At 43.4% G+C, this 12,214-nt stretch overlaps 1 protein-coding gene across 2 annotated transcripts in view; it reads right to left on the bottom strand.

Moving 5' to 3' along the window:
* CDK6 (cyclin dependent kinase 6) overlaps window positions 1-8,722 on the bottom strand; it is a 96,709-nt gene extending 87,987 nt beyond the window's left edge. Inside the window, exon 1 of one of the 2 annotated variants that reach the window (XM_035128715.2) lies at window positions 8,028-8,722. The gene's annotated coding sequence lies outside the window, so the exon portion shown is untranslated. Of the gene's footprint in view, window positions 1-6,793; window positions 7,077-8,027 lie in introns of those variants that run through there. The other variant, XM_035128716.2, reaches the window with a different exon arrangement.
* Between the last annotated feature and the right edge of the window lie 3,492 nt (window positions 8,723-12,214).

Below are 12,214 nucleotides of genomic sequence, written 5' to 3'. Positions count from 1 at the left end.
AACCTGGATGGCTTCATCTGCAGGTTTCAATTCTCAAGGGACAATACATGGAATAAGACACTTCCTGGGATAATCAGAATACTGTGTTTTAGGGCTTTATAGGGCAAAACCATCACCTTAAATTGGGCTAAGAAACAAATTGGTAGCTGCCTAGTGCCTCATGCCAGCTAAAGTTTCTGAAACATCCTCAAGGGTAGACCCATGTAATCTAATCAGCAAGTCAGTATAACATGCATGACAAGTGTCCAGATCCACCAACATGTACTCAGACCAAATACAAAGGAGTTGGGCTTGGATTTAGTCTAAGACCATTTCAGCAACTGCTTGTACAACTGGCAGTACTTGACAAAAATTTTAGGACACATGGCTCACAATGACCATGAGTACTTAAATTCTGAACATGCATTATTAGCTAGCCAGATATAAAGTTTCATTTTCTGAATCATGCAATTGATTTTTCATTGATTATATAATCCTTATCCCATTTTGTGAGCTACTCACAAAAAGCTGTACCAGTAAAGCATGAATTTTACATTAATATTATGCTCTTTCAGATTAGGTAATATATAATTGCTGTTATACCCAGGTGGCGCTGTGGGTTAAACCACTGAGCCTAGCGCTTGCTGATCAGAAGGTCAGTGGTTCGAATCCCTGCAATGGGGTGAGCTCCCGTTGCTCGGTCCCAGCTCCTGCCCACCTAGCAGTTCAAAAGCACATCAAAGTGCAAGTAGATAAATAGGGACCGCTCCGGCGGGAAGGTAAACAGCGTTTCCATGCGCTGCTCTGGTTCGCCAGAAGCAGCTTTGTCATGCTGGCCACATGACCCGGAAGTTGTCTGCGGACAAACGCTGGCTCCTAGGCCTATAGAGCAAGATGAGCGCCGCAACCCCAGAGTCGGACACGACTAGACCTGATGGTCAGAGGCCCCTTTACCTTTACCTAATTGCTGTAGTTCCATTTATTGGATTGAAAACTGAATATAATATTGTGTTAATTTTATCATTTGTGGCTAAAAATGGAGCACAATCCAAGCAACGTTAAGCACTGTTAAATCTTACTACTTTAAGTGGGAGAAATTTAATCATGGCAGAGTGTTTAACATTCCCACTGCAGCCTACAAGACTTTTAATGCTGTATCTTGCCCTATTATGATAAACATTCAGCAATCCTTTTTGTATCCTCCTCTGGATTCATGTAAAAAAAATTGTTTTTATGTAAACCATTCAGAGATTTTTTTATATAGTAAGTGGTATTTTTTTTAAATACAAATACATTTCAAAACTTGTTAATGCATATTTGGATGAGGACTGGATCATTTCTAAATGAAAAAAATATGATAAACTTATGGAATCCAGATAGTAGTACAGATAGATAGATTTTTGTTCTTTTTGGTGCCACAACCAAATTAAGATTGAGGAATTAAGGAAAAATGAAAACCTAGAGGTCACTTTGCTTGACCAAAGTAATCAAGCAAAGCTGTGGCAACAGCAGGCCAAGTCCCTATCTCTTAACTTAAGAGTTGTTGTGCAAGATCAATGCTTAATTATGACTGGCTACAGCAAATCCATCTTTCAAGTAATGAATAGCAACAAATTTGTTTACATACAGATCACAACTTTCCTTTATTTTCAAATACTAATGATTAACCAAAGCATAACCAAGTATCAAATACTATTCATAATAGCCAATCTTAATCTTATCATGAAGGCATAGCTGCCAAGTTATCCCTTTTTTAAAGGGATTTTCCCTTATGCTGAATAGGCTTCCTTGTGAGAAAAGGGAAAACTTGGCAGCTATGCATGAAGGAGCCATTTTGAAAAACAATTATTAGCATTCATTTTTAATGTAACAATTCTGAGTGTTGGCAACAAATTAAAATGGCCAACATTTTAAAATAAATTAAAAAACAGAAATCAAAGCAGTCAGGTTTGGAAGACAAATTAGACAAAGCTAATGATGGCAATAAAACAACAACTTAGAAAAATATATACAGCAAGACTTTAGCATTAGGCCTATATTTCCAATATTCTTGGGTTATGCAGCTGAGTTTTTCCATCAAGGGTATATCTGCCTCTCCCCTTTTGCTCCTGGGCTCTTAGAACCCACCAGTGTTTAAAACTCTGGCTAAGCTTTCCCCCTGGTTTTTCCCAACACTGGCCCTGCCTTTCACCTCCCTACCAGAATTCTCTGCTTCTGGATCTACTAACTGGTGTGTCCCTTGTCCTTAGCTACTTTTCCTCTAATCTTGTTTTCACTCTTTTCTCCATACAGCTGCTTGCCTTTGTCATTTGTGCTAAAATACACAGCTTTCTTTTTAAGTATTGTGCATCTTTGCAAGTCTGTATTTCACACAAGTTTCTCCTTCCCTCAACCTTCTGCATCCTCCATCTAGTCTACCCTACTTCTGGGCTCTCTGACTTTTTGCCTTCTTATATCATTGGTTCTCTTCTCACTTTGTTTCCTTCCCACCTTTCACCTTCCCTTCCTAGCACCCATGAGTTGCCAAAAGATACTGCCTCCATGTAATGGATGCTGTCTTCCTTCCCCCCAATGAAGGCTTTCATTTCCCATATTTTAAGCTCAACTAACAGCACTTTGTGGCCGACAACTTCTTGAACAATTCAAAGGTTTATGAAGAGTCCATGACATCACAGCAGCTTATCCAATAGCTAAATGGCACATTTTAGCTCATTAGGAGTACAGTATCAAGTTAAAATCAAGTGTGCCTTCTTTGGAACTTTAGGTAAAACACTCAATTTTATCTCAAAGAAATATCTCTGTCCTGAACTTAAAGGTAAAGGGACCCCTGACCATTAGGTCCAGTTGTGACCGACTCTGGGGTTGCGGCGCTCATCTCGCGTTATTGGCTGAGGGAGCCGGCGTACAGCTTCCAGGTCATGTGGCCAGCATGACAAAGCCGCTTCTGGTGAACCAGAGCAGCGCACGGAAATGCTGTTTACCTTCCCGCTGTAGCGGTACCTATTTATCTACTGTACTTGCATTTTGATGTGCGTTCGAACTGCTAGGTTGGCAGGAGCAGGGACTGAGCAACGGGAGCTCACCCCGTCGCGGGGATTCAAACTGCCGACCTTCTGATCGGCAAGCCCTAGGCTCTGTGGTTTAACCCATAGCGCCACCCGCGTCCCGAACTTAGCTTCAAGTAAATTCATGGCACTTCTATTTTAATCAACAGAAAAGAGAATGTTTAATTATTCCTTCCTATTTTGATGATATGGGGCTCCTGCCACCCTCCATTTGTTGATATGTAGACGACTGCTGTATAAATGCCACATGTTCCACCAAAAACAATTCTGGGAATTTAAATTTTATGAGCTTCTGAGGATCTTGATTACAGTTCTTTAGGCTTCACTGAACTAAAATTCCCAGAATTCTTGGAAATAAGAATGATCAAGTTTATAACGTGGATATGCCTTGTCATACCTTGTTCTACAGAGATGTCATCAGTGTGCTAGAAGGGGAAGAGAAAAACTAGAACTGTGATTCTACATATCCTTATCTAAGAATTAACCCTAATGAAAATAGTGGGATACTTCTGGGTAAACATGCATAGAATTGGGCTGCAAGTGTTTCAAACTGGGCAAGGACAGAAACATAGAAGAGGAACTCTTCCATGTCCAGTTCAACTGCTTTTTCAAAATATATTCCAGAACAGGGTGAGGCATATGTTAAATTTTCACAAAGCCACGCTAAGAGCATTTTGCAAATTGTATGAAACATCCATCTGTACCATGAGATGAAAGGGAACTTGGTGAAGTGAAGGAAGGTTAAGAATAAGAACATAATAAGAGCCAGCTAGACAAAGACAAAGGCTTATCTAGTCCAGCTTTTTGTTCTCACAATGGCCAATCAGATGCCTGTGGGAAGCCTGCAAATAAGACATGAGTGCAATAGCACTCAGCCCATCTTCCATTCTCAGCACTCAGCCCACCTTCCATTCTCAACTGGTATTGAGAGGCAAGATGCCTCTGACAGAGGATGCAGAACATAGCCATCATGGCTAGTAGCCGTTGACTCCTACTAGAACTACAATAATGTTAACTGATATGAAGCTAGATGAAGGTGCAAACAGTTCTAAGAACTGGGTAGATGCTACACACTGTGAAATGAGTAGAGAACATATCAAGATGGATATCTTATTTATATCTTATCATGGTGTGTTATAGAGCCCTGAAGTAACCAGCTGTTCAGGACTCCTTATGCAACTGCAGTAAGGCACAAAATGTATGTAACAATGGTTTAACGTGTTGAAGAATGGACATATACTCTCATGAGAGAACTCAACTGAATGAACCATATTATTGGGTAGTTCTCCCATTGCACTAATAGCACGGCAGTTGCCACTTATCAGTGCCCACATTTTAGACTTGTTCACATATTGGTTTGTGGTAGGGATAACTATTATCTCCGGAGAAACCACATTGTTTCTTTCTGGTGCTCACATATTTTGCTTACGAATGTTTGTGATAACGTTAGTGGTGTCAGTGTCTGAAAGTCTTATACCCAAATGGCTGTGACCACTCAGCAGCAAGGAAGATGCCATATGAAAAAGACAATAGATAAGTAACAACTACCAATTGCTGTCTAGTAATAAACATAAAGATCAATGTGAACAAAAACACAATGTGAACAAAAACACAAGCAAGACAGGACGATTACCATAAAAGACCCGCATGTTTAGGTGTTTGCCTCAACATTTTCCTTCTCTCTTCCCAGTACAATATTGATGAGTAGTAATAGTTCTGTCTGGAGCATGGCTAATACCTCATCTATATGTTATTTACCTTTTAGCGACAGCATAAGAAGGTATACTCTATATTTCAAAAGCTCACTTAGTAGAAAATTACTACGTAATCACTTTTCACCAACTTTCCCCCCCAAACTAAGACAATCGCATTTATTAGAAAAATCATATTCACATTTACTCACCAATTCTCACACATGGATGAGAACCAGCACACAATATAAATGCATTTATTGAAATAACTGAGATTTTTATCCTAGTTGGTACCTGTACTGAATTGATTTTATGTTTGTTCTGCTGTTGTTTTAAAATGTATATGTGATTTCATACTTGCAATTGTTTTAACTTTTTATATATGTATCTGTTTCATATAAATTTCCATTATTTTGTAAATTGCTTTGCAAAGCAATTCATACATTAAATAAATTGTATTCCTCATCATCTTGGCAGTGAAGTCAAGGATGATTTAAATTGTGTTGGGAACAAAACTGTATTATTCTGAAAACTGGTCTTTGGAATGCTTAAATAGTGGTAAAGAGGATGGCATGCTAATTTTAGTCTTCACAGGTGACCACAACAGATCAATACAAAATTGAGACTTTTCTGTGGTAACTATAGACACTGTATTTCTGTTCTGAAATGCAATTATTTGACATAATTTTTTAAAACCTTCAATTATGTGATACAGTTCTTATTTTGACATATTATTTTAGCCCTACATTATCACTTCTATTTGGGGAATACAAAGCTGCCTTATGACAACTAGCCCAATATTGTCTACTTTGGCAGGCAGCAGCATTCCAGAGTCTCAAGCAGAAGTCTTTCCCATCACCTGCTACCTCTTTTTAAAACTTGAGATGCCAGAGGTTGAATCTGGGACTTTCCACATAAATAGCATGTGCACTACCACTGGGCTATGGTCCTCTGTGAAAATAGTTTTCTTGCATTTCACGTGTGAGGTTTACAATATTTTCATTTTTAGTAACATATTCCATTATATGACATTCGAAGATGATGTAACTGTGTGTGCGCATATATGTATGACCTCTGGCTTAGTTCTATTACCCGAGCTTTGGAAACATCTGAGTAACAATGACAAGTTATTCTAGAGTAACTGCTCTATGGTAGCCTTAGCGCAATCTCACATGTGGCATGTGTAAAAGCACCTTTGAGCCTATATTTTGCTATTTGTCTAAATGCATCCATGTTTCTAAGGTGGATGCAAAACAGAAGCCTTTTTCAACCTGAATGCACATTCTTGCCAAAGTACACTTTACATCTGCATCACACGTGCAAGAAACAAAAAACAAAACAAAAAAACCCCAACTCAAGACTTAGATATGAAAATTATTTTTAAAGCACCCGGAAATATGCCAGAAACAACGAAAAACTGAGTACTGTCAGCAGCAGAGCTTAAATTTGAAATGGTAGGTGTACACTTCACATTATGCCTTCCTTGAGCGAGCATTATAGCGGCCAGCTAACCAGTTAGTAATTACAATTAATTAATTAATTAATTAATAATTATTAGTTAGTTATTTCTGCCCACAGAAATAAGTCCAGTCGTGTGAACAAGGTACCATCTAGCAAAGTGGCTGCTTACATTATTCCCACCCACCCACCCCAAGTTATGGAAGTAACTGCTATGACCACCTGCGCCATTTTCAGATGGGAAGGCCAAAGAAAGTAAAAAAGCCTGTTGAGCAGTAACATTTTGACAAACCATCCCATAAACCTTTGGCCTATTGTGGCTATTTTATAGTGAGGCACAGGTACCCATGTGCATGTTAAACGCCTCTCCCTATCTCTCTCTCTGTTATTCCCAGGTTATTTATTTATATTTATATCCCACTTTTCCTCCCACCACGGAACTTTCCATGCTGCCTCCAATCGAGGACACCCCTTTAGCTTCCAAGCAAGGTTGGCTGCTGCCTCGTTTACCTTCACACCATGCCCTGCTGGGCTTGAAATTGAGGTCCTGGCATTCTGACACGTACAGACACACACACATATAGATATATAGATATATACCATTTATAAACAGAAAACAAAAAACCTGAGGTGGACAAAACGAAAAGCGCCGCGTGCTCAGCAAAGCGAAAAGTGGCGACTGCAGAGGCGGCCGGTGGGGAGGGGAAGAAAAAAGCTCCACGTGCCCCCGAGCGAGCGAAGAAGAGGATCCTCTGAGGGAAGCGCATTGTCAGCCAATAGAAAGAGAGAACGGGCCGGGGGAAGGCGGGGCCGCTGGGTGCCTCTGGGATGGAGGTCGCCCCCAACCGACCAGGCGGCCTCTGCCTGCGTGTCTGTGTGAGGTCGGGAACGCGGGGCGCGCGGGGAGAGCGCGGGGGGGACGACTGCGTGTGGGGGGTCGCCAAGGGGCGGGGCCTGCGGCTACACCGCCGCGCCTGCCTGCCTGCCTGCCTGAGGCGATAGAGCCCGCAGCCCCGGAGAAGACTCGCTGCACGAGGAGCCGCTACCGGAGGCTGCAAACTGGCCGGTTGGCAGTGGAAAGTTACCGGTCTCTTATAAGAAACGCACATCCTGGTGCGCGGGGGGGGGTGTTGTTGTTAATTTCCTCCCCCCGAGCTCCTTTTAGAGCTCTGTTAACATCGCAACTTGCCCCCCTCCCAAGTCACACGAAGAATGCATGCGCGAGCCTGGTGCCCTGCGTGCTCGCCCGGCCGCCTTGCAACTGCTCGGCAAAGGCGGGCGAGCCCCTTCCCTAAACATTTCGCATTGCATTTCCCCTAACGGGGGGGGGGGGTCGGGAAGGGTGGGGGTGGCCGAGTATGCATGGTAAGCGATTTCCACAAGAACAACGCCTCCCCGGGCGGGCGGGCAGCCCCCACCCCCAAAATACTCAGACCAGGGTCAAGACTCTCCAGAATGCCCGCATGAGTCCTCTTTCACCCACCCACATCCATGCATGCATGCACACACACCCGTCCTTCGTGGCATTTCATAGAAAACGTGCTCGAGGACCACCCCAAAGCAGCTCCCTTTTACAGCATGCACGCGATGGGAGAAAGGCAGAATAAGTTGTTTTCCTCCGGGATGGGTGGGTTGGGATCGATCCGGCACAATCTACAAATTAATAAGGCATGTCTGAAAGGCGGAGAGCGAGGTCTTGGGGCGGGGGGGGGGAAAGGAAAAGATTCCTGTTCCCACCCACTTTTCTCTCCACCCCCACCCCCAAATAGGAAATTAGTGGAGCATTCAGTTACAGGGTCTACACAGGAGAGCACATGGGCACTTTCCAAAGTACCTGATATTGCTCTGGAACTGCCTCGGTCTTCAGAGGAAAACTCCCACCTAAAGTGATCTCCAGGAGAGCTGGGGTTTAAAAAAATATGAAAAAGGTAGGGGGTGAAAGAATGAAAAAGAAAACAAAACAAGAAAAGATGGGGGAGAGGTTCCCCCCCTCGTTTTTTTTCTTAAATAATCAGCATCTCATAAGAATGATGGGTCCAAGCAGCAGCACCGAACCGGATTCGAAGCGTTCACATGGTGATGGTGGCTGAGGTTGCAGGCTCAGGTCTCAGCAGGCACCGTGGCGGGGCCACACAGGTAGTCGCAGCGTCTCCTCTGGGGCTCTGCCTCTGCCCTGAGTTCGCATCTTCCGGCAAGCGGTAGGGCAGGCTGCACCTTAATGCACAGAGGATCTCGCCTCCTCCCCCCTCCTTGGGGGGGGGGAGAAGAAGAAGGAGAGAGAGAGAGAGAGGCTTGTGCTAACTATTCTGGGGCTGATCAAAGCCTTGCAGCGATCAGTCTCCGGAGAGTGCGGGGCTCTTACACCAGCTCTCCACGCTGCCTGCCTGCTGCCACTCTTTTCCTGCCGCCGCTTCTCTCTCTCTCTCTCTCTCTCTCTCTCTCTCTCTCTCTCTCTCTCCTCCTGTGCTCAGTCTGTCCTCAGTCTGGGAGTAGCAGCAGCAGGAGTAGAAGAGTTTCCCCCCACCTCGCCTCCACTTTTTTTCCCCCTCCGTTTCCCACGCTGGCTGAATGTGACTTGACCCCATTTCAAAAAAGTTTGACATAGTGCTTCAACATTTCCGCATTCCTCCCCGACTACAAAGGCAGCGGCCGCCTCCTTCTGCTTTCTGTCTCTGCTCTCTGTCTTCACACTCAATGAAATCCTTCATGTGCTCGCTGCCAAAAGCAGTCACATACCGCAAGGGTCGCAGCAGCGAGTGCAACGGCCAGGAGCAGGCGCCCCGGGGCAGGGGCAGCCCGGGGGGGGGGGGAGGAGGCAGGCAGCCCTCCGCTGGGGGGAGGAGCGCGGGCGGCGTTAGCCCGACACGCTTGCGCTGCTCGCTGTGCTCGGGGCTGCGCAAATGCAAAAAAAGTTATTTATTGTCATTATTATTCCCTGGTGCTCGGTGCTGTACAGGCGCAATCATGCCATTACTGCTATATTATTAATAATACTACTACAGGGTGTTCAGTGCTGTACAACTGACAAAATATTTATTATTATTATTATTATTATTATTATTTCAAAGTACCTTGTACAGCACAAACAATATTACTGTTGCTGCTTCAGTGCAAATATTGATGCTTTTAGTATTATTAGTCCCCAGTGCTCAGGGCTGTACAAATGCAAACATATTTTTTTTATTATCATCATTGCTTGTGGGAGCTTGATGCTGCGCAAATGTGAAAATATTACTATTCATTTATTATAATTGCTACCAAGTGCTCAGCGCTGTACAATTATTATCATTACTGCTCCGGAGTGCTCTGTGTGGTACAAATGCAAAGAAAAAAGGGGGGAATGTTGTTGCTATCATGGTTAGCATATATTATAATCATCACTAGTATTAATTTGGTACCTTTAGTATTAATTTGATGGTCATGGTTGCTGTGAAAATAGTTTGCTATTATGAAGCAGGGACTTTCAGGCTCAACTCACATCTCACCTCAGATATTAACTCATTACGTGCCCCAGTTTCCACCAATCTGCAATATGGGGATAATTAATATTGACCTATGTACGGCTGTTGTAAGGATTTCTGAAATAATGTATGTAGAAGCTCTATGAATGCATTTCATTTTTTTTCTTTATTGCGGATGCACATAATCCACCCCATAAATCAGCCTCCAGTGTATTCTAATGATATTGATAGTAACCACAACAATTACCATTTGGGGGGACATAGAAAGAAAGAACAAGCCCTAATGACCTCAGTAGCACTTTCTTCTGAGTAAACACGTATAGGCTCATGCTGTATAGTTGCAATCCTGTAGACTTACTTAAGAGTAAATCCCAATATTGTGTGGCTACAATCTGGAAAATATTTTCTTCCCAAGTGAATAATGGACAAGGTAGGTAGTCTTTATATTCCTATTCTGGGGAATAGGAACTCTTTCATGGCCAGCTTGTTCATGCAAGGGGAAAGGAAGGAAATTTGTTTCTTGAAGCAACAATTTGCAAGCAAATGAAATACTTCTGCCTGCTGTCTTTCACCACGTAATAACAAGAATAAAAAAGAATAAACATGGATTTCGGTATTAGAATAGGCTCTGGACTGCCGATACAAACATTTCTGATTCTCCCAAAATACTTTGTGGAACCAAGAAATTAATGTAACTTCTTTGGAGAGTTGCAAAAACAGAGATAAAGTTCCATGCAGGAAAACTGCACTTAAACCATGTGCCAGTGTGCAATGTTTTAGTGCTGCAACATGAGAACAAATAGAGTCATGTGCACTTTTTCATGTTACAATATATACGTAATGTATTTCCCCATGTAGGAAAATTGTCCTGTGTGGCTTAAGGTGGCTGTAGAATGCCACGGAAGTTATTTATTGCAGAGGCTAGAAGAGAGATAAAGGACACTAAAACATAATACATGTCCTAAAATTATGTCAAAAATAAACAATCATGTGCTAAAGTTTTTTAAATCATTTTTGAAGCATTGTGGGATATATGTTGGTGGTGGTAGAACCCGAAGGGCCATCATCCAGAGCCAAGTACAAAATAGTAGCTAAGACAAGGATGAGGAAACTCTGGCCATCATAAGCTATTGGATTCCAACTGCTACCACCCCTGACAATTGGCTGGGGCAACCCAGTCAGATGGGGAGCATATAAATACTACTACTACTATTATGTTGTTGTTGTTGCTGCTGCTGCTGCTGCTGCTGCTGCTGCTGCTGCTGCTGCTGCTGCTGCTGCTGCTGCTGCTGCTGAGAGGTTGAGTCCAACAACATCTGAATAACATCACCTTCTCTAACCCTAATGTTTGCCAGGGTTTAAGAAATTTGCCAAGTTCTTAAAACCAGAAATAAACATTTTGAATGACAGAGGTGGTGATATTATATTAAAGTTGTTATTAATGTACAGCAAAAAAATTATATCTGAATATTTATAGGATAATAATCCAAGATATCCAACTGTGACACATTAAAAACTACTTCAGTAGTTTTATTTAAACAAACAAACAAACACCTCATAAAAATAGACTGATGCTCTTGCAAAATTATGCTGCTTGTTAAGGCATAATAAAGCGAGCTTTGAATGTGTAACGACACTGATGCCCCAAAGATTTCTGAAACTACAGTTCTGACCCCTGAGAACGACCATGGTTTATTGGAAGAGAATATACTTTATATGTGGAAGGTCCCAAGTTCAATCCTTGGTATTTTTGGTTAGAAGGACCAGGTAGCCTAGAAGACGAGGACCATTTGGATCCCTTCCAGTTGGGATTCAGGCCTCATCATGGGACTGAAACTGCCTTGGTTCAATGATCTCCGGCGGGCTAGGGACAAAGGTGAGAGCTTTTTCCTAGTTCTGCTGGATTTCTCAGCGGCTTTTGAGACCATCGACCATAACATCCTTCTGGACTGTCTAGAGGGGCTGGGAGCTGGGGGCACTATCATACAGTGGTTCCGCTCCTTCCTCCTGGGCCGTGTTCAGAAAGTGGTGGGGGGGGGATGAGTGTTCAGACCCCTGGGCTCTCACTTGTGGGGTGCCTCAGGGTTCTGTCCTCTCCCCCATGCTTTTCAATATCTACATGCAGCCGCTGGGAGAGATCATGTGGTGGTGGGATTTGGGCTGGGTGTCCATCAATATGCAGATTATACCCAGCTCTACCTCTCTTTCAAATCAGAACCAGTGAAGGCAGTGAAGGCCCTGTGTGAGTGTCTGGAGGCGGTTGGAGGATGGATGGCGGCTAACAGATTGAGGTTGAATCCTGACTGTTTTGGGGGGACAGGAGGTAGGCAGGTGTGGAGGACTCCCTGGTATTGAATGGGGTAAATGTGCCCCTGAAGGACCAGGTGTGCAGCCTGGGGGTCATTTTGGACTCACAGCTGTCCATGGAGGCGCAGATCAATTCTGTGTCCAGGGCAGCTGTTTACTAGCTCCATCTGGTATGCAGGCTGAGACCCTATCTGCCCGCGGACTGTCTCACCAGAGTGATGCATGCTCTGGTTATCTCTTGCTTAGACTACTG

This window comes from Zootoca vivipara, chromosome 12, assembly GCF_963506605.1.
Source record: "Zootoca vivipara chromosome 12, rZooViv1.1, whole genome shotgun sequence".
NCBI classification, from domain to species: Eukaryota; Metazoa; Chordata; class Lepidosauria; order Squamata; family Lacertidae; genus Zootoca; species Zootoca vivipara.
Note: the sequence above shows the minus strand (reverse complement) of the source record. Positions and strands in the feature narration are given on the sequence as shown.